The sequence below is a fragment of the Rhinoderma darwinii genome, chromosome 2, assembly GCF_050947455.1.
Source record: "Rhinoderma darwinii isolate aRhiDar2 chromosome 2, aRhiDar2.hap1, whole genome shotgun sequence".
NCBI lineage: Eukaryota > Metazoa > Chordata > Amphibia > Anura > Rhinodermatidae > Rhinoderma > Rhinoderma darwinii.
Window position 1 is genome coordinate 433502941 of NC_134688.1, and position 19133 is coordinate 433522073.

At 46.4% G+C, this 19133-nt stretch overlaps 1 protein-coding gene across 1 annotated transcript in view; it reads left to right on the top strand.

The window, feature by feature from the left end:
- The window catches only part of CMSS1 (cms1 ribosomal small subunit homolog), a 338049-nt gene that overhangs the window by 713 nt on the left and 318203 nt on the right, over positions 1–19133 (top strand). The gene's annotated exons all lie outside the window — the stretch shown is intronic.

The window sequence follows — 19133 nt, forward strand, 5'->3', positions numbered from 1 at the left end:
AGGTGCTGTGTGCCCCCCTCTGCCAGGTGCTGTGTGCCCCCCTCTGCCAGGTGCTGTGTGCCCCCCTCTGCCAGGTGCTGTGTGCCCCCCTCTGCCAGGTGCTGTGTGCCCCCCTCTGCCAGGTGCTGTGTGCCCCCCTCTGCCAGGTGCTGTGTGCCCCCCTCTGCCAGGTGCTGTGTGCCCTCTGCCCCGCACTAGGTGCAGTGTACCTCCCTCCACCAGGCTCCCTATGGCATTAAGGCATACCACTTTTGTATGTTCTGCATAGAGAGATATAAAGTGCAATGCGGTCACATCAGATCAGTGTCATGTTGCCTATGAGGGTGAATGACATCACGTGTACATGTGATGTCATGCTTCTGTGATTCCACGTTTTCAAAAAGTCCAACAGTGTTGGATTTTTTGCAATTGTCAAAAATCATTCTAAAATCGCTATGTACGGGTCTTGCGCTGCAGTCTTGCATGAGATATAATTCCAATACGTGGCAGGCAATGTACTCTGTGGAGCTCTGGTATTAAAGTGAGGTTCTGCTTGGATTGGGAGCAGTGTTTTTTTCATTGTTTAGTGGTGTTTTTTGCTGTAAAAATATATATGAAATGTGCTGAACTTCTCAAACTGCATTCACACCAGTAATTTGTGCGGCACGTGGAATTGACTGAAGACTCTGTAATCACACTGTTCACTACGTAGCTGCCAGGGTAGTAAATGTGCCGTACATTCTGTAAAGAGGACTTGCATCGAGAAAGACAGGATTTTTAAAGGGGAGTTTCCAATCGGCGCCCCAACAAAGATGGAAAAATTCCCCCAAATAGATGGACTCTCCTGACTTTCTTCATAATGACATGACACATTTCTACGTAGGGTGGTTCAGAGGATGGTGATCGTATTCCTATCATACTCCTGGTAGTCTACAGTATTCAGCGGTTAGAAGGGTTGTACCAGAATCAACAATTATCACCTTTCACCTGTATGCCGCAGCTGCCACTAGAGGCAGCCCACTACGAAGGGATTTAGACCAGGATTACACGGCGACTTTGGCCGACACTCAGGTCCTGCTGGATTTCTTGCGATGTGCCACTGAAACTAGCCGGTCGCAATTCAGCCACATTTTCTTTCATTACTGCGAGGCATGCAGAACGACACCGCAGTCTTCAACCATGCAATATGTATCGTGGCCAAAGTCGCTGAGTAGCCCTAGCCTTATGTAGGGGGCCATATCTCTTGAGTGGGGGGGGGGGGTCTAGAAAAAAACACCTGCTGGAATCAAGGAGACAGTTCTATTTAGGACCGTAAAGCAGTTCAACTTATATGACCTTGTGACAGGTCCTCTTTAAATAGAAACAAATTTTTCGAACAATCTATTCTAATGTAATAGAATGCATGATATGGATCAACTTCGTAATTTACTTACTCTTAAAGAAGCTCTGTCACCAGATTATAAGTGCCCTATCTCCTACATAATCTGATTGGCGCTGTAATGTAGATAACCGTGGTTTTTATTTTGAAAAACGATAATTTTTTAGCAAGTTATGAGCAATTTTATATTTATGCTAATTCGTTTCTTAACCCCTTAATGACCGGGCCTGAAAAGACCTTAAAGGAACCGTGTCATCCCAATTTTTTTTTTTAATATGTTAAAGATGTTAGTGCTTTATTAAAAATGTTTATATTTATTTGTGTGTTTTGTGTTTTACTTTTTCTTATTTTTACACTTTTTCTTCCCTATGGGGGCTGCCATTTTTTTTTCCATTTCTGTATGTGTCGATTAACGACACATACAGACATGGAATACGGCAGCCACAGTCCCATAGGGACTGCGAACGGCTCCCGTCCCATCCACTTCAATGTACGCCGTCTGTGTGGGAACTGCGCATGCGCCGCTCCCACACAGTCCAATTTGAAATGCGCGCCGTCCGGCGCCATTTTCGTGTGGACCGGAAGTCGCGCCCGGACAGTAAGATTACTACTTCCGGTCGCCGCTTCCGGACTTGTGCACTTGGACCAGCGGCAGCAGACGGAGCGGACGGGCCGGAGGGAGCCGCGGCGGCAGGAGCAGGTAAGAGATTTATATGTATGTTCGTGTTTGTGTACGTTTACTACTGTATGTAAACCTACTACACTGTGTGTTAGCTCAAAAAATGGCGACACACAGTATAGGAGGTTAGACCGTTCAAACCCCTCGTTTATCCCGGCACTAGCCAGGATAAAGGAGGGGGGGATGCTGAGAGCTCACTAGAGCGAGGGCTTTTTACCCAATTTTGCAGCATAAAGCAATGTGGTTGCTTTACCACATGCAATGCTGCAATTTTGGGAATAGCTCCATCTAGTGACCAGCAATGGGAAATATTATAAATTAGAATTAATTTATAATATTTCCTCACTCGTGAAAAAAATAAAAAAAATTTGAACAATGTTTAATCACCTACACACTAAATGTTTAATTAAAAAAACAAAACATGTTTTTCTGGCAACACATTGCCTTTAATGACCAGCTAAATTTTTCTGTTTTTGCCTCTCTGCGTTTCAGCAGCCATAACTTTTTTATTTTTTCTTTGACGTGGCTGTATGAGGCCTTGTTTTATGCGAGAGAAATAGTATTTTATTTTTCACACAGTTTGGGGGTAAAAAAAAATTTTTTTACGGCGTGAATATAGGAAAAAGCGATTCTCGGAATAGTTTTTCTTGTTTATTTTTTATCCCGTTCACGTTTCACGCTAAATAACCCGTTAGATTAATTCTTCAGGTTATTACGGTCGTGTAGATACCTAATATGCGTAGGTTTTTTGTTTTTATTTAGTGTAGGGGCAATAAAATGTATTTAATGCAAAATAAAGACTCTTTTTGGCACTTTTTTTATTTATTTATTTGTTTTGTTACTTTTTTTTTTTTTTTAATCCCATCAAGGGATAACTTTATTTGTAACTTTATTTTTTACTTGTAATGTATTAGCATACTTCTGTACGCTAATACATTACACTGTGTCTCTATGACACAGGCTGCTGATCGGGCAGCACATAGTGTGCCCGAACGGCAGGCACACGGAACAGACAGCCCTGGGGTCCTTTGTAGGTCCCCAGGACTGACTGCAGAGGGATTCCCCGGTGTTTGATCGCATCACTGGAATCCCGGTGATGCGATTAAAGAGGGAAATTCCCTTTGATCATGCCGCGGTCACGGACCGCGGTAATCAAAGGGTTACACAGCTGGGGTCCGAATGTTTGCCGACCCCAGCTGTGTTCAGGAGGCTGCTCTAAGATCAGGAGCTGTTAGTAACAGCTCCTGCTTAGAGGATGAGCGCTCACACGAGCGCTCATCAGCCTAATCTGCAGCGACGCCAAAAGACGTCTCTGTAGATTAAGCACCCGCACCGCCTGACGTCAAAAGACAGTGGGCGGTCGGGAAGGTGTTAATAGACAACTGGGCGCGTTTTTACTTTTTACCAACTGGGCGTTGTAAAGAAGTGTATGAGGCTGACCAATCAGTGATCAATCAGCGTCATATACTTCTCATTGTTCCAGCCCATTGTTAGGGGGGATTCACACGAGCGTGTATTCGGTCCGTGCGGGCCGCGTGGATTTCACGCGGCACGCATGGACCAATACAACTCTATGGGGCAGTACAGACAGTCCGTGCTTTTTGCGCAGCGTTTGTCTGCTGCGCAAAAAGCGCGACAGGTTCAATAACTCTGCGTATTTCGCGCATCACGCACCCATTGAAGTCAATGGGTGCGTGAAAACCACGCAGGTCGCACGGAAGCAATTCCGTGCGAACCGACTGAAACAGCGCACCAGCTGTCAAAAGGATGAATGTAAACAGAAAAGCACCACGTGCTTTTCTGTTTCCGAACATCCAAACGGAGTGTCTTTGCGATGAGCGAAGCTGGACAAGCGAACCGAACTTCACCAGGTTCGGCCGAACTCGGCAAAAAAATTATCGGTACGCGACGTCAGGAGATAGTCACTGTCCATGGTGCTGAAAGAGTTAAACTGTTTCAGCACCATGGACAGTGACTTCCGATCCCAATATACATGAACCTGTAGGAAAAAAAAACGAAGTTCTGACTTACTGATAACTCCCGGCTTCTTCCTCCAGTCTGACCTCCCGGGATGACAATTCAGTCCAAGTGACAGCTCCAGCCAATCACAGGCCAAGCACAGGCTGCAGCGGTCACATGGACTGGCGCGTCATCCAGGGAGGTGGGGCCCGATGTCGAGAGGCGCATCACCAAGGACGCGTCACCAAGGCAACGGCCGGGAAGTTCTCGGTAAGTACGAACTTTTTCTTTTTTTTTCAACAGGTTTTTCGATATTGTGTTCGGCATTCACTGTCGAGGGTGCTGAAAGAGTTAGCTCTTTCAGCACCTTGGACAGTGACGGGCGTCGACTAGCCTCATCTCTATGATGGCGGCTGCGCGAAAATCACGCAGCCGCGCATCATACACGGATGACACACGCAGCTGTCAAATGTTTTTTGCGCGCGCAAAACGACGCGTTGTTTGAGCGCGCAAAAACGCAACGTCCATCTGTATCTGCCCTTACAGTGTGATTGTGCAGTGAAAGAAGCTGGGCTGGAACAATGAGAAGTGTATGACGCTGATTGATCACTGATTGGTCAGCATCATACACTTCTTTACAACGCCCAGTTGGTAAAAAGTAAAAACGCGCCCAGTTGTCTATTAAGAAACGAATTAGCATAAATATAAAATTGTTCAAAACTTGCTAAAAAATTATCGTTTTTCAAAATAAAAACCACTGTTGTTATCTACATTACAGCGCCGATCAGATTATGTAGGAAATAGGGCACTTATAATCTGGTGACAGAGCCTCTTTAAGATTAGTAGTTTTGTACATGCAAATTCTGTGTAAAGATGCTGCCACTGTGTGTCTTCCTTATAATCTCCTGTCCACCCCTGTTGCCAAGTAAAGGCTGTACCTAGTTACAAAGCCTAAGAGACGAACTACAGGAGTGTGTGTGGGGGGGGGGGGGGGTCTTCACTGCCTCCCCTTAGAAGTCTATGGAGAGGGGAAAGGGGAGCAGAGAGAGAAAGAGAGTAAGCAGGATGCGGGGTTAGGAAGAGAGATAGACACGCTGCTGATAAGATGTCTATATCACCCCTGTGCTGGATTCTCACCTATACTGGTCTGTACTGCTGTATAATCTTCTCATTGCAACTTCAACTTCTGTATATGTGATAGCGATAGGAGAGCAGGATTCTCCTTTTCTATATGTGCAGTGTATAGCAGACATGATAACAAAATGCAAAATACAAGTCATATAATGGCCAAATATAGTATTATTCCTCTCCTACACATATATGACAGCTCATTCTGAAAAGTCACTGTTATTAATAAAACAGTGTATCAGTGTGATTGGTGCAACTTTTAAAGAGGCTCTGTCACCAGATTTTGCAACCCCTATCTCCTATTGCAGCAGATCGGCGCTGCAATGTAGATAAGAGTAAAGTTTTTTTCTTTTTAAAAACGAGCGTTTTTGGCCAAGTTATGACCATTTTTATATTTATGCAAATGCCGAGGCTTTCTAAAGTACAACTGGGCGTGTTTAAAGAGGCTCTGTCACCAGATTTTGCAACCCCTATCTGCTATTTCAGCAGATAGGCGCTGCAATGTAGATTACAGTAACGTTTTTATTTTTAAAAAACGAGCATTTTTGGCCAAGTTATGACCATTTTTGTATTTATGCAAATGAGGCTTGCAAAAGTACAACTGGGCGTGTATCATGTGCGTACATCGGGGCGTGTTTACTACTTTTACTAGCTGGGCGTTCTGACGAGAAGTATCATCCACTTCTCTTCAGAACGCCCAGCTTCTGGCAGTGCAGACACAGCCGTGTTCTCGAGAGATCACGCTGTGTCGTCACTCACAGGTCCTGCATCGTGTCAGATGAGCGAGGACACATCGGCACCAGAGGCTACATTTGATTCTGCAGCAGCATCAGCGTTTGCAGGTAAGTCGATGTAGCTACTTACCTGCAAACGCTGATGCTGCTGCAGAATCAACTGAAGCCTCTGGTGCCGATGTGGCCGACACGATGCAGGACCTGGGGCAGGAAGTGACGTCACAGCGTGATCTCTCGAGAACACGCTGTGTGTCTGTGCACTGCCAGAAGCTGGGCGTTCTGAAGAGAAGTGGATGATGCCGATTCGTCAGCATCATACACTTCTAGTCACAACGCCCAGCTAGTAAAAGTAAAAACGCCCAGATGTACACACATAATACACGCCCAGTTGGACATAACTTTAAACACGCCCAGTTGTACTTTAGAAAGCCTCATTTGCATAAATATAAAAATGGTCATAACTTGGCCAAAAATGCTTGTTTTAAAAAAAACAAAAAAAAACGTTACTGTAATCTACATTGCAGCGCCGATCTGCCTCAATAGGAGATAGGGGTTGCAAAATCTGGTGACAGAGCCTCTTTAAATTACTTTTTATGAATAATTATTTTTACTTCTTCAGATACAGCTGCTTTGTATCCTGTATACAGAGCAGCTGTATCTAGCGCGAGACCTGAGTCCGACAGAAGGACTGGGACAACAGGTCCTGTTATGAACTTAGATGTGATCCATAACAGGTGGATCCTGCATGTTAGAGACACGCACAATCCACTGTCACTGAAGGATACAAAACAAATGTATCTGGAAATGTAAAAATAATTTTTAATAAAAAGTAATTCTAAAGTTGCACCAATAACACTGATATACTGTTTTATTTAAAAAAAAAATGTTTTCAAAGGTCTACATAGTAAAAAAGCAGGTACTTTCTGCAACTAGTAATGGTTTATTGCTACCAGCAGGTGGCAGTAAAGTGCTGTATTTTCATGTTCTGTATATTCACCCAAGTTTCTGCTAAAACTGAACAGGTTGTCTCATAAAGGCCATCACTTTTAGGCCGAGTTCACACAGGGCAGATACGCTTAGTAAAAGCATGCAGCGTATCCGCCCTGTGCGCTGCAGGGAATTCCGGGCGAAATAGCGCATCAAACTGTGGTGCAGTTTTTCGCCTAGAATGTCCGCTGTGGAAAACTGCAGCACTTAACCGGCCTGCTAGGAGGCCGGCCTCCTGGGATAATGTTTCATCACAGGAGACTACTGCAGCCTGTGATTGGATGCAGCGGTGGTCACCTGGGATGACGTTTCATCCATGTGACCACCGCTACAGCCTGTGATTGGCTGCGGTGGTCACATAGGTTGAAATGGCATCCCAGGAGGCTGCCCTGGAGGGAGAAACACAGACTTCTGGGTAAGTATGAGAATTAGTTTTTTTCTGAGTTCCGTTTTTTGCGGCGGGATTGCTTCGAACCCGCCGCAAAAAAACGCAACAACTTCTGTTTATTGCAGGTTTTACCTCCGTATTGAATTCAATGGGGAAAACCCGCAACAAATAAGCAGCGTTTACGCAAATACAATTGACATGCTGCGGAATAAAATTCTGCACCGTAGGTCAATGTCTGAGCGGTTTTCCCGCTCAGTATTTACGCAGCGTGGATGAGATTTGTTTAATCTCATCCACTTTGCTGCTCCTGTATTTGCTGCTGATTCCTCACTATTCCCTCAACACTTCTGTGAAGTTCCCATGCTGCATCTCTGCTTACACCAGGGGTCTCAAGCACGCGGCCCGCGGGCCGCATGCGGTCCCTGGGGCTGTCATCTGCGGCCTGCGGGACACAGTGCCGCTAGTATCGGCTCTGCTCCGAGACTCTGGAATTCCCTGACATCGCTGTCCACATATGAAAAGCGATGTCTGGGGCTTCCCCAGAGCCGGAGTCCCGGGCAGAGCGCTAGTACAGGCTCTGCTCCGGGACCCTGTGGAATTCCCTGACATCGCTGTCCACATATGAACAGCGATGTCTGGGGCTTCCCCAGAGCCGGAGTCCCGAGCAGAGCGCTGGTGTCGGCTCTGCTCCTGGACTCTGTGGAATTCCCTGATATCGCTGCCCATATGTGGACAGTGTGTCAGGGTCTTCCCCATAGCGGAGTCCCGGGCAGAGCGCTAGTATAGGCTCTTCTCCGGGACGCTGCGGAATTCCCTGACATATCTGCCCATATGTGGACAGTGTGTCAGGGTCTTCCCCAGAGCGGAGTCCCGGGCAGAGCGCTATTATCGGCTCCGCTCCGGGACTCTGGGGAAGCCTCTGACATCGCTGTCCATACATCGACAATGATGTCCGGGGCTTCCCCAGAGCAGGAGTCCCAGTAATGTCAGGAGCACAGCTGGAGTCCCAGGAAGAGCCTACTAGCGCTCTGCCTGGGACTCCAGCTCTGGGCAAGCCCCTGACATCACTGGGGCAGCCTCTACAGAGGGCACTGTGGCAGCCATCTACAAGTGGGTGTGTGACAGTATCTGAAGAGGACACTGGCATTATCTAGGGGTGTGTTGCATTATCTACAGAGGGCACTGTGGCCTTATCTACAGAGGGCACTGTGGCCTTATCTACAGAGGGCACTGTGGCCTTATCTACAGAGGGCACTGTGGCCTTATCTACAGAGGGCACTGTGGCCTTATCTACAGAGGGCACTGTGGCCTTATCTAGGGGTGTGTTGCCTTATCCACAGAGGGCACTGTGGCCTTATCCACAGAGGGCACTGTGGCCTTATCTAGGGGCGTGTTGCATTATCCACAGAGGGCCCTGTGGCCTTATCTAGGGGTGTGTTGCATTATCCACAGAGGGCACTGCGGCAGCATCCACAGAGGGCACTGCGGCACTATCTAAAAAGGGGCTGCCCAATCTTGACATGTGTGCTAACTGAGCCGCCGGACTGCATTTGGCGACACTTAAACTGGAAAGCTGGATTGTTGAAATAAGCACGTGGAGAAATATCTCAAATTTTAAACCTAGCGCTATTTATTATAGTAATGTAGTGTTATTATTCTAGTAATATAGTGTTATAGTAGTTCAAATAACTAATTGATTAACAAGAATTTTGTATTGTATCAAATTTGAAAGTAATGCGGCCCGTCAACTTCACATTTTTTCTATATGCGGCCCACTTACCCGGCCGAGTTTGAGACCCCTGGCTTACACGCTTGAATAATGAGGGTTCAGCCATAAAGATGTAGAAGAGAAATCCGTGAATTAGCCAACTAAGGATTTATGGGGGTCCCAGCAGACTGACCCCACCGATCAGTAAGTGATGCAATATCCTATGATATGCCATCGTTGAGATTATTGGGAAAATAAGGGTATGTTCACACTGTTTTTTGCAGGCTGACAATTCTGCCTCAAAATTCCGTCTGGAATTTTGAGGCAGATTTTGATCTGCCTGCACGCCGTTTGCCGCATTTTTTGCCCACGGCCATTGAGTGCCTCGGGCAAAAACGCTACGAATAACGCTTTCTCTACCTCCCATTAATGTCAATGGGAGGTCAGAGACGTACACGCCTGATGATAAGGCATGTCGCTTCTTTCTATCGTGAGCCGGTTTTACTGCTCGCGGGGAAAAAACGCCTCCGTCTGCCATTGAAATCAGTGGGAGGCATTTTGAACGTTTTTTGGCGCGTTTCCTGACGCGGTTTCCACGTAGAAAAACTTGTAAAAAAAAACTCAGTGTGAACAGGGCCTAAGTTTTAAAATAAACTGCTCCAGATATGAAACCTTGAACCTCACTTTCCATCACGAAAAAAAGCTGATCTTGGCTAGGTTCATGGACTAATTACTATGTCAGGTTTCTTTTTTTTTTTGTTGAAATTCTTTATTTTGTTGACCCAAGAGGTCCATTTTGTAACATAAAGGGTACATAAAACAAGGCAATGTACATTTAGAATACATAATCCTAAAGCAAATGTACAAAAAATTAAAAATAAATACATTGTTATACATCAGTGTACTGATTGAAAAAGAGAGAATAATGATAGGGGAACACGAATCTCCAAAGTGAGGCTGGAGCTGAGTTCCCAATCTAGGGAATGAAGAAAGAAGGTGAAAGGAGAAGGGGGGTGGGGACCCTCCACAGCATCCCATAGACAAAGGTGCTATTCCGGCTGACTAAAGGGATGCGGCTCTCAAATGATGTCTTTATAGGAGTCCGAATCCTGAAAAACTATCCATTGGGTCCAAGTTTGGCAAAACCTGGAGCTTGAGTCGTGAATAACGGATGTCAAGTCCTCCATATGCATGATGCCGTTAACCTGTGAAACCCAGAGGGATAGTGTGGGGGGAGATGGATCCTTCCACCGTAGCAAGATGCAATGACGTGCTGCCATCACTAGAAAGTGAAGCAGAGAACGCTTATACTTGTTCGCTGGAATGTCGCAGTGATGAAGAAGGCCGCATCCATAGTTACACTTGTATCTGTGACTTCAATTATCACCCGTTTTATGCCTTCCCAAAATGGGGTAAGGAGGGGACATGACCAGAAGGTATGAAGGAGGGTACCAATGTCTTGCCCACATCTCCAACACATAGGGGACGCTGTGGGGAAGATGTTATGTAGGCGGGCTGGGGTCCTATACCAAGCTTGCCTCTTGGTATCTTGAACAGATGGAAGTTTTTTGAGCCATAAGGAGTATACGCTGCCCTTGTGCGGGAGAGAAGGATATCTCCAGATCCTCTTCCCATTTTGAAATGTATGTAGGGGTGGGCATATCTGGGGGGTCCATGAGAATTTTGTAAATTGCGGACAATGTATGTCTAGTCAAGTCAGAGCCTGTACAGAGGGTCTCTAGTGGAGTCTTTACCACTTGGTAGGACATAGGAGCTGAGATAGAGGTTAAAGGGAATGTGTTGCCAGAAAAACATGTTTTGTTTTTTTTTAATTAAACATTTAGTGTGTAGGTGATTAAACATTGTTCAAATTTCTTTTATTTTTTTCACGAGTCAGGAAATATTATAAATTAGATTCTAATTTATAATATTTCCCATTGCTGGTCACTAGATGGAGCTATTCCCAAAATTGCAGCATTGCAAAATTGGGTAAAAAGACCTCGCTCTAGTGAGCTCTCAGCATCCCCCCTCCTTTATCCTGGCTAGTGCCGGGATAAACGAGGGGTTTGAACGGTCTAACCTCCTACACTGTGTGTCGCCATTTTTTGAGCTAACACACAGTGTAGTAGGTTTACATACAGTAGTAAACGTACACAAACACGAACATACATTGAAATCTCTTACCTGCTCCTGCCGCCGCGGCTCCCTCCGGCCCGTCCGCTCCGTCTGCTGCCGCTGGTCCAAGTGCACAAGTCCGGAAGTAGTAATCTTACTGTCCGGCCGCGACTTCCGGTCCACAGGAAAATGGCGCCGGACGGCGCCAATTTCAAATTGGACTGTGTGGGAGCGGCGCATGCGCAGTTCCCACACAGACGGCGTACACAGAAGTGGATGGGACGGGAGCCGTTCGCAGTCCCTATGGGACTGTGGCTGCCGTATTCCATGTCTGTATGTGTCGTTAATCGACACATACAGAAATGGAACAAAAAATGGCAGCCCCCATAGGGAAGAAAAAGTGTAAAAATAAGAAAAAGTAAAACACAAACACACAAATAAATATAAACGTTTTTAATAAAGCACTAACATCTTTAACATATGAAAAAAAAAATTGTGATGACACTGTTCCTTTAAAAAGTGTCGTAGTTGCAGAGAACGCCAGTGTCCCAACGGAGGAAGATCAGGAATCTGGGCCAGGTCTGCAACAGAAAGCCATTCACCGCCTGTCAAGAACCGATCTGCACGATACCATCCAGAGGATTGCCATATACGGAAAATTGGGTCCGTCAAGCTAGTGGGAAAGGATGGATTGCCCAGTATCGGAAACATAGAAGAAGGGAGTGGCAAGCAAGATGTCCTTACCGAGGAGAGAGAGCAGCACACTAGTGTTGGGCCTATAGTAGGGTGATGGTGGAGATGTCTGAGTTGGCTACGGTGTAGCCACGGAAGAGCCGATAATGGAATAGAGTAGAAACTCTGCTCCAGAGACACCCAAGACTTAAAGGTCGCATGTCTGCACCAATCAACTACCCGAGCAAGATGAGATGCAATGTAGTAGGTGCGGACGTCAGGTAGTGCTAGCCCTCCCGATACCCTAGATCGACACAATAGCATGTGGGAGAGACGTGGAGTCTTACCATTCCAAACAAACGTAATCTGAAGAGAATTTACCGTTTTAAAGAACTGCGTTGGGATGGCTATGGGAAGGGTTTGAAATAAATATAGTAGCCTAGGAAGTGCATTCATTTTGAACATGGTACAGCGGCCCATCCATGTAAAGGTGCCTTTGGAACATCTGGCGCAATCTGCCTTAAAGAGGCTCTGTCACCAGATTTTGCAACCCCTATCTGCTATTGCAGCAGATAGGCGCTGCAATGTAGATTACAGTAACGTTTTTATTTTTAAAAAACGAGCATTTTTGGCCAAGTTATGACCATTTTCGTATTTATGCAAATGAGGCTTGCAAAAGTACAACTGGGCGTGTTGAAAAGTAAAAGTACAACTGGGCGTGTATTATGTGTGTACATCGGGGCGTGTTTACTACTTTTACGAGCTGGGCGTTGTGTATAGAAGTATCATCCACTTCTCTTCACAACGCCCAGCTTCTGGCAGTGCAGACACAGCGTGTTCTCCAGAGATCACGCTGTGTCGTCACTCACAGGTCCTGCATCATGTCGGACGAGCGAGGACACATCGACACCAGCGGCTACAGATGATTCTGCAGCAGCATCGACGTTTGCAGGTAAGTCGATGTAGCTACTTACCTGCAAATGCTGATGCTGCTGCAGAATCAACTGTAGCCTCTGGTGCCGACACGATGCAGGACCTGTGAGTGACGTCACAGATCTGCACTGCCAGAAGCTGGGCGTACTGAAGAGAAGTGGCTGATACTTCTCATCAGAATGCCCAGCTAGTAAAAGTAGTAAACACGCCCCGATGTACGCACATAATACACGCCCAGTTGTACTTTTACTTTTCAACACGCCCAGTTGTACTTTTGCAAGCCTCATTTGCATAAATACGAAAATGGTCATAACTTGGCCAAAAATGCTCGTTTTTTAAAAATAAAAATGTTACTGTAATCTACATTGCAGCGCCTATCTGCTGCAATAGCAGATAGGGGTTGCAAAATCTGGTGACAGAGCCTCTTTAAGTTCAGCAAGGAGTGGGGGAAAATTTAATTGAAAGAGATCTCTCAGGTCTGCTGATAAGCGAACCCCGAGATATTTCAGAGCTGTCGGAGTCCATTTAAAACTGAAAGATTGTTTCAGGGTCGCGGAAAGATGGGGTGAGAGAGAAATGTTCAGGGCTTCGGACTTAGAGAAATTAATTTTAAAATTGGATAAACTTGAAAAGAGTTGGAATTCCCACATGAGATTAGGAAGGGAGACAGTTGGATTGGTCAGAAAAAAAAGCAGATCGTCTGCGTAAGCAGCCACCTTGTTAGCTGTGGTATTCGTTTCTAGTCCCTTCACATCCGGGTTCGCACGTATATGGCGTAAAAAGGGCTCTAGTGTCAGTATCAAGGGTGAGAGGGGGCAGCCCTGTCTGGTGCCGTTGTGTATAGCAAATTCCTCTGAGAGAAGTCCATTTACTCGAACTCGGGCAGATGGGCATGAGTATAGTGACATTATCCAGCCCATCATATGGGCTCAAAGGCCCAGACGTGAGAGGGTTTCTTCCATAAAGGTCCAGTTGACTCTATCAAACGCTTTTTCCGCATCCGTAGATAAAAGCATAAGGGGTATATTGGAGATTTTGGCCTTGTGGATAAGATTGATGGCTCTAGTTGTATTGTCACGTGCCTCTCTACCTGCCATGAACCCTGCCTGGTCTGTATGCACAACTCCTCCAATCAATGGTGCAAGACGATCCGCCAGAATCTTGGCAAATAATTTGATATCCGTATTGAGGAGGGATATAGGTCTGTAGCTGGCACATTTTGTAGGGTCTTTCCCAGGCTTGGGGATCACCGCGATGTGAGCCCTAAGGGCATCGGGAGGGATGGGGGAGGAGGCCGAGTAGGAATTAAAGGAGGCTAGGAAATGTGGTCCTAAGGCCGTCAGAAACTTTTTATAATATTGGATTTTGAATCCATCTGGGCCAGGTGCCTTGCCTGTTCGGGAGTGCTTTAAAGCGTATGAGAGTTCTTGTGTAGTAAGTGGTTCTTCCAGGCTAGTAATGTTGTCTTCTGATAGGGCGGGTAGAGCAGAATCTGCGATATATTTAGAGATGTTAGACCTGAATTCACGGGATGCCACAGACGGATTAGTAGAGTCCGTATTATACAGGGCAGCGTAGAAATCCCGGAATGTGGAGGCTATGTCCAACGGCAGACGAAGCCGTGTTTGTAAGGGGGATACTATAGAGGGTATATAATTCTGGGTTTGTTGAGTCCGCAAGGCTCTAGCCAGGGACCTACTACTTTTGTTGCCATATTCGTAGTAGTGACGTTTACATTTAGAAAGCGTAGCCTTGGCTCGGGCCATCAATAAGGTTCGCAGTTCCTCTCTTTTGCGGAGGAGGGCGATCCTACATTCCGGGTCATGGGAACGTTTGTGTGAGATCTCAAGGATCTCAATTTCGGACAGCAAACGGACCGTGGCCACCGCCCGTTCTCTCTTCAGGCGGGCTCCATGTTTGATAAATATACCCCATATCACGCGTTTATGAGCCTCCCAGATAATGCGAGGATTGATGGTCTCAGTGACATTAGTTGCGAAGTAGTCAGCTATATTGCGTTGAATATCAGCAGTAACAACTGAATCCGAAAGACGCGTTGGGTTCAGTTTCCACTGAGATTGGCGGTATAGAGGGGAATCTAGAGAGAGGGTCAAGGTGACTAAAGCATGGTCTGAAAAGGAAATCGAGTCAATATCGGCAGAGCGTATATAGAGTGTAGCGAGTGATGTTTGACGAAAAAAAGATCAATTCTGGAGTATTTGTCGTGTACTGCGGAGTAAAAGGAAAAGTCCCTATCTGCTGGGTGTAGGAGACGCCACGTGTCCACTAATTGGTGTTCGTGAAATGATTTCATAATGCGGCGCAGATGTGCCCTCGAGAATGATGAAGAATCTACGGAAGTGTCTAGTGTGGGATCTAGCGCTACGTTGAAGTCCCCTCCCAGAACAATGGTACCCTCCCCAAACTCCTCCAGAGCATTCAGAAAGCCAACAAGGGCTGTGCTTTGACCGGAGTTGGGTAGATAAAATGAGGCAAAGGTGTATACTTGAGAGTCAATAACACCTTTTGATCAAGAGCATCCGTCCCAATTCATCACCGCAAGACCCCTTGAATTCCCAAGGGAGAGATCTGGAGATCAAAATGCTTGTCCCCCCGGATTTCGTGTCCGGAGAAAAACTATGATATGCATTGGGGAACCATGTGTTAGAGAGTTTGAAAGTTTTTTGCTGGCATAGGAGCGTCTTTTGGAGGAACGCCACCTGTATATGTTTGCCTTTCAGCAAATTGAAAAGTATGGATCGTTTTCCAGGGCTGTGTAACCCCTTGACATTCAATGAGCCTATTATCAGGTCCGTTTGTGTGTGTGTTGCGTCATATCTGCCCTAGGATGCGATGGAGGGGGAGGGGAAGGCGAAGGAAAGGACAAAAAGAGGACAGGTAAAGATAAGAAAGAAAGAGAATGAGACGATACACAAGAAAGAGGCCCGAAGGCCGACTCCTAGAAGGTACTAAAACCTGTAAAGGAAGGTTGTTAAATTTGTGGGGACCTGGAAAACCACGTGGGGGGGGGGGGGACCGCAAACATAATCATCAAACAGTAAACCATTTCTTCCATCGCCTACCAATGGGGAGGCGATGGAGGCACAAACAATGATAGAACCGACGTGCATCTCATCTCTCCGCTTCTACTAGCCCGAGGTAGGTTAACCTAAAACCTGTGCTAATAGCCATGACCTCTTATGAACAACGTATAGAGTTGCAGCACCCTTCTGGATAAGTATTAAAGGCTGCTATAACTGCATATCAGACATAAATCCGTCCTCGTAGCTGTTAAGAGGATTTGAAAAATTGACATGCAACTGATGTATACCTGGCAGACACCGCATTTCAAAATTACCGGAGATACAGGCTAGAAGAATCATATGAAACTCCCCATACCCCACCTCGCAATCAGTTGTCTAATATAGTGAACCAGCAAGAGGGAGGGGATGAGGGAGGTAACAGTAGGCTAAGTGCCTCATGCGCTGCAGGTGATAACACGCCCTCTAAACATCTTCGGACACTAACCCCTTTTATGTCGGTCTATAATTGACACTTAAACTAATACGGTATAATCAGCACGCATTTCCTGAGGGCTAAGTAGAGACCTATAGCAGCCATTATATCTATACAAGAAATCTGAGTATCTTATGAAAAAGCTGGGCAAAACATTTGGTTGCAAGAGAACCTTGTTAGGTACCTAGCAAAGCATTATATGGACAAAATAACATTTGGCGACATTGAGTCCCTTGAACAACAATGCTGCAGGTGGCCTAGCAAAACATTGACAAGTAAAAGGATATTAGCGTGAATGTCCTCTTTAAGCCTCAGGCGGGACCCGGTGGGAGAGGTCGATTAACGGAAGATGTGGTGCTCCCGGGATGGATCTGCTTCGGATGGGCTGGCTAGGTTTGTTGGGGCGACGACGTTGAGGTTGTTCACTTCTGTCCAGGGCTAGCCAGTCCGGAACTGGGAACGTCTCGATCTGAAGAAAACGAAATAGGCCCTCAAGATCCGAGGAGTGGCGCAGGAGGTAGAAGCCAGAGTTGTTCTTCACGACAACATGGAACGGGTGTCCCCATCTATAAGTGGCGCCTACGGACTTGATCTTTTCAAGCAGAGGATGTAGGAGCCATCTCATATAAAGTGTCTGTGGGGAGACATCAGGGTATATAGTAACCGTACTTCCTTCAACTGAGACCGGACCATGTGACCATGCCCCCCGAATAATTGCATCTTTGTCAGTATAATAGTGAAGGCGACATAGTACGTCGCGAGGAGAAGACAAATCGAGCGGGCCTGGGCGCGAAACTCTGTGAATTCGATCTAGGAGAAAAGTCGCTTCTGGTGGTCGATTAGTGAGCTTGTTGAATATAATAGAAACTCTGGTCGCCAGCTCATCTCGTGGGCCAAGGTCTGGAAGGCCCTTCAGACGTACATTGTTTCTGCGTCCTCTGTTCTCCTGATCATCTAACTGAAGCGCCAAGGATTGTAAATGTGTTCTAGTGTCCGTGGCAGCTCTTTCCAAAGCAGTTACTCTGGAGTCAATGGCAGACCCAGTATTTTCAGATGTAAGAGCCCTAGAGTCTATTCTGATCACATCCTGACGCAGGTCAGCTATATCTTGCTGATGTGCCTGCTCAACCCTGGACACCAGAGAGTCAAGATCCTGCCGGGTGGGGAGGGCTTGTATCATCTCCCTCAGTAGTTGTAGGTCAGCGTGTAAGCCAGATGGCCCAACCTGAACTTCAGGGGCATATGTGTGTGGTATAATGCCGGGCAAATCTCCCACTGAGGACATGTTGAGGGGAGAGACAGAGCTTACCGCATCCTGGGTGCTGCATCAGGGAGGAATCGTGTCGACAGTCGTGACCGCATGTGCTGACTGTAGCAGGGGAGCAGGAGGAGAGGGAGCCAAAGTGTCTGTGGCCGGATGTGGCGGCAATGCGTCCGCCATTGCTGCTCGCTGGTCCGCGGCCGTTTGCGAGGAGGAGAGGAAGCGCTCCATGCTTTTACAGCGGCCAGAGGAGCGAGGTAAGGACCGGGAAGTTCCAGGGCAGGTTCCCCTACGTTTTCCTGGCATCGCCTGCTGGGTTTACCCGGGATAGATGGCTGGTATTCAGCTGCTGGTGCGGAGCTCCCCCAGAACGCGTGCTCACGGCTCCATAGCTAAGCCACGCCCCTATGTCAGGTTTCTTAGGCTTCGTTCACATCTGTGTTCTGCTCAGAGGAACAGAAAAACGGAAATTAACATTTTCATCATACTACCCATTTATTTCAATAGGTTTTGCTTTAGGCATCAGTTGTGGAAGTCTTTCTCCGTTCTAAAGACGGAAACTTGACGGAAAAGAGCTTTCTATTTTTTTTAGCATTGAAGACAAAAGATGACGGATTCAAAAGGATATGCCTTTCGTTTGTATCCATCAGGCATTACGTTTAACGGATCCATTTTTTTTTTTAAATGCACATGCGCAGAATAAAAATGACAAAATAATATACTGAAAAACCGGATCTGATAAAAATTGAGCATTCGGCTTCATTCACATCTGCGTCTGGGTTCCATTCGTGGGTTTCGTCAGACCTTTCCGTCAGGGGAACCCACGAACTGAAACCATAGCTTTCCGTTTGCAATACCACTGACCCAGACGCAGATGTGAACGAAGCCTAACTGATGCCAAACTCTGAAACAAACTCAAGGTAAAGGTGTCCGTTTTTGATGGATCCTGCAAATAGATGTCAAAAATAGGAATATTTTACCTTCAGTTTCTTTGTCATTCAGCCGTTATTGTGTCCTTTTTTCAAGGACTAGTTCACACCTGCGTCCGTGTGTTCCGTTGTTCTGCTCCATCAGAGGAGCAGAACAAGGGAATAACGTTAGCAACGCTTCCGTTGCACAACGCACACCTTAGACAGAACTCAGGTTTCATCGACTTTCCTTTTTGGTGTGCGTGGTTTTACCGCAGAAAATAGCACAGCATGCTGCTAATATCCAGAAATCTTGGCTGGATCTGTGACACGGGCCCTAACGGAGCCTCCAACGCAGATGTGAACGAGGCCTAAAATGTAGATGGATACACTAAAATGGAAGGCGCAGCGCAGATGTGAACGAAGCCTAGGCCCTGTTCACCTCTACGTAGGAGGCTCCGTTAGATTCCGCCGAAAATACCGGAAACAATAGCACAGCATTCTGCGCTATTGTTTCTGGTAAATCCATGGCCACCTCGACGTGAACCCATTACAGTCAACGGGTTCGGTCGGGCCCCAGTTGTTTCTGTTGGTCAATGGAGCCTGCGCTACCGGCAAATTCGTTGTTCTGCTCTTCTGACGGATCAGGAGAACGGAATGCCGAATGCAGTTGTGAACATAGTCTACGTGGGACTTCTTATTAAACTTCTACACTTGTCAGGGTATATTTCCAGCCTTAATATATTAAACCCAGCTAATCAGATAGAATGGGGGTGGGACTCTATTAA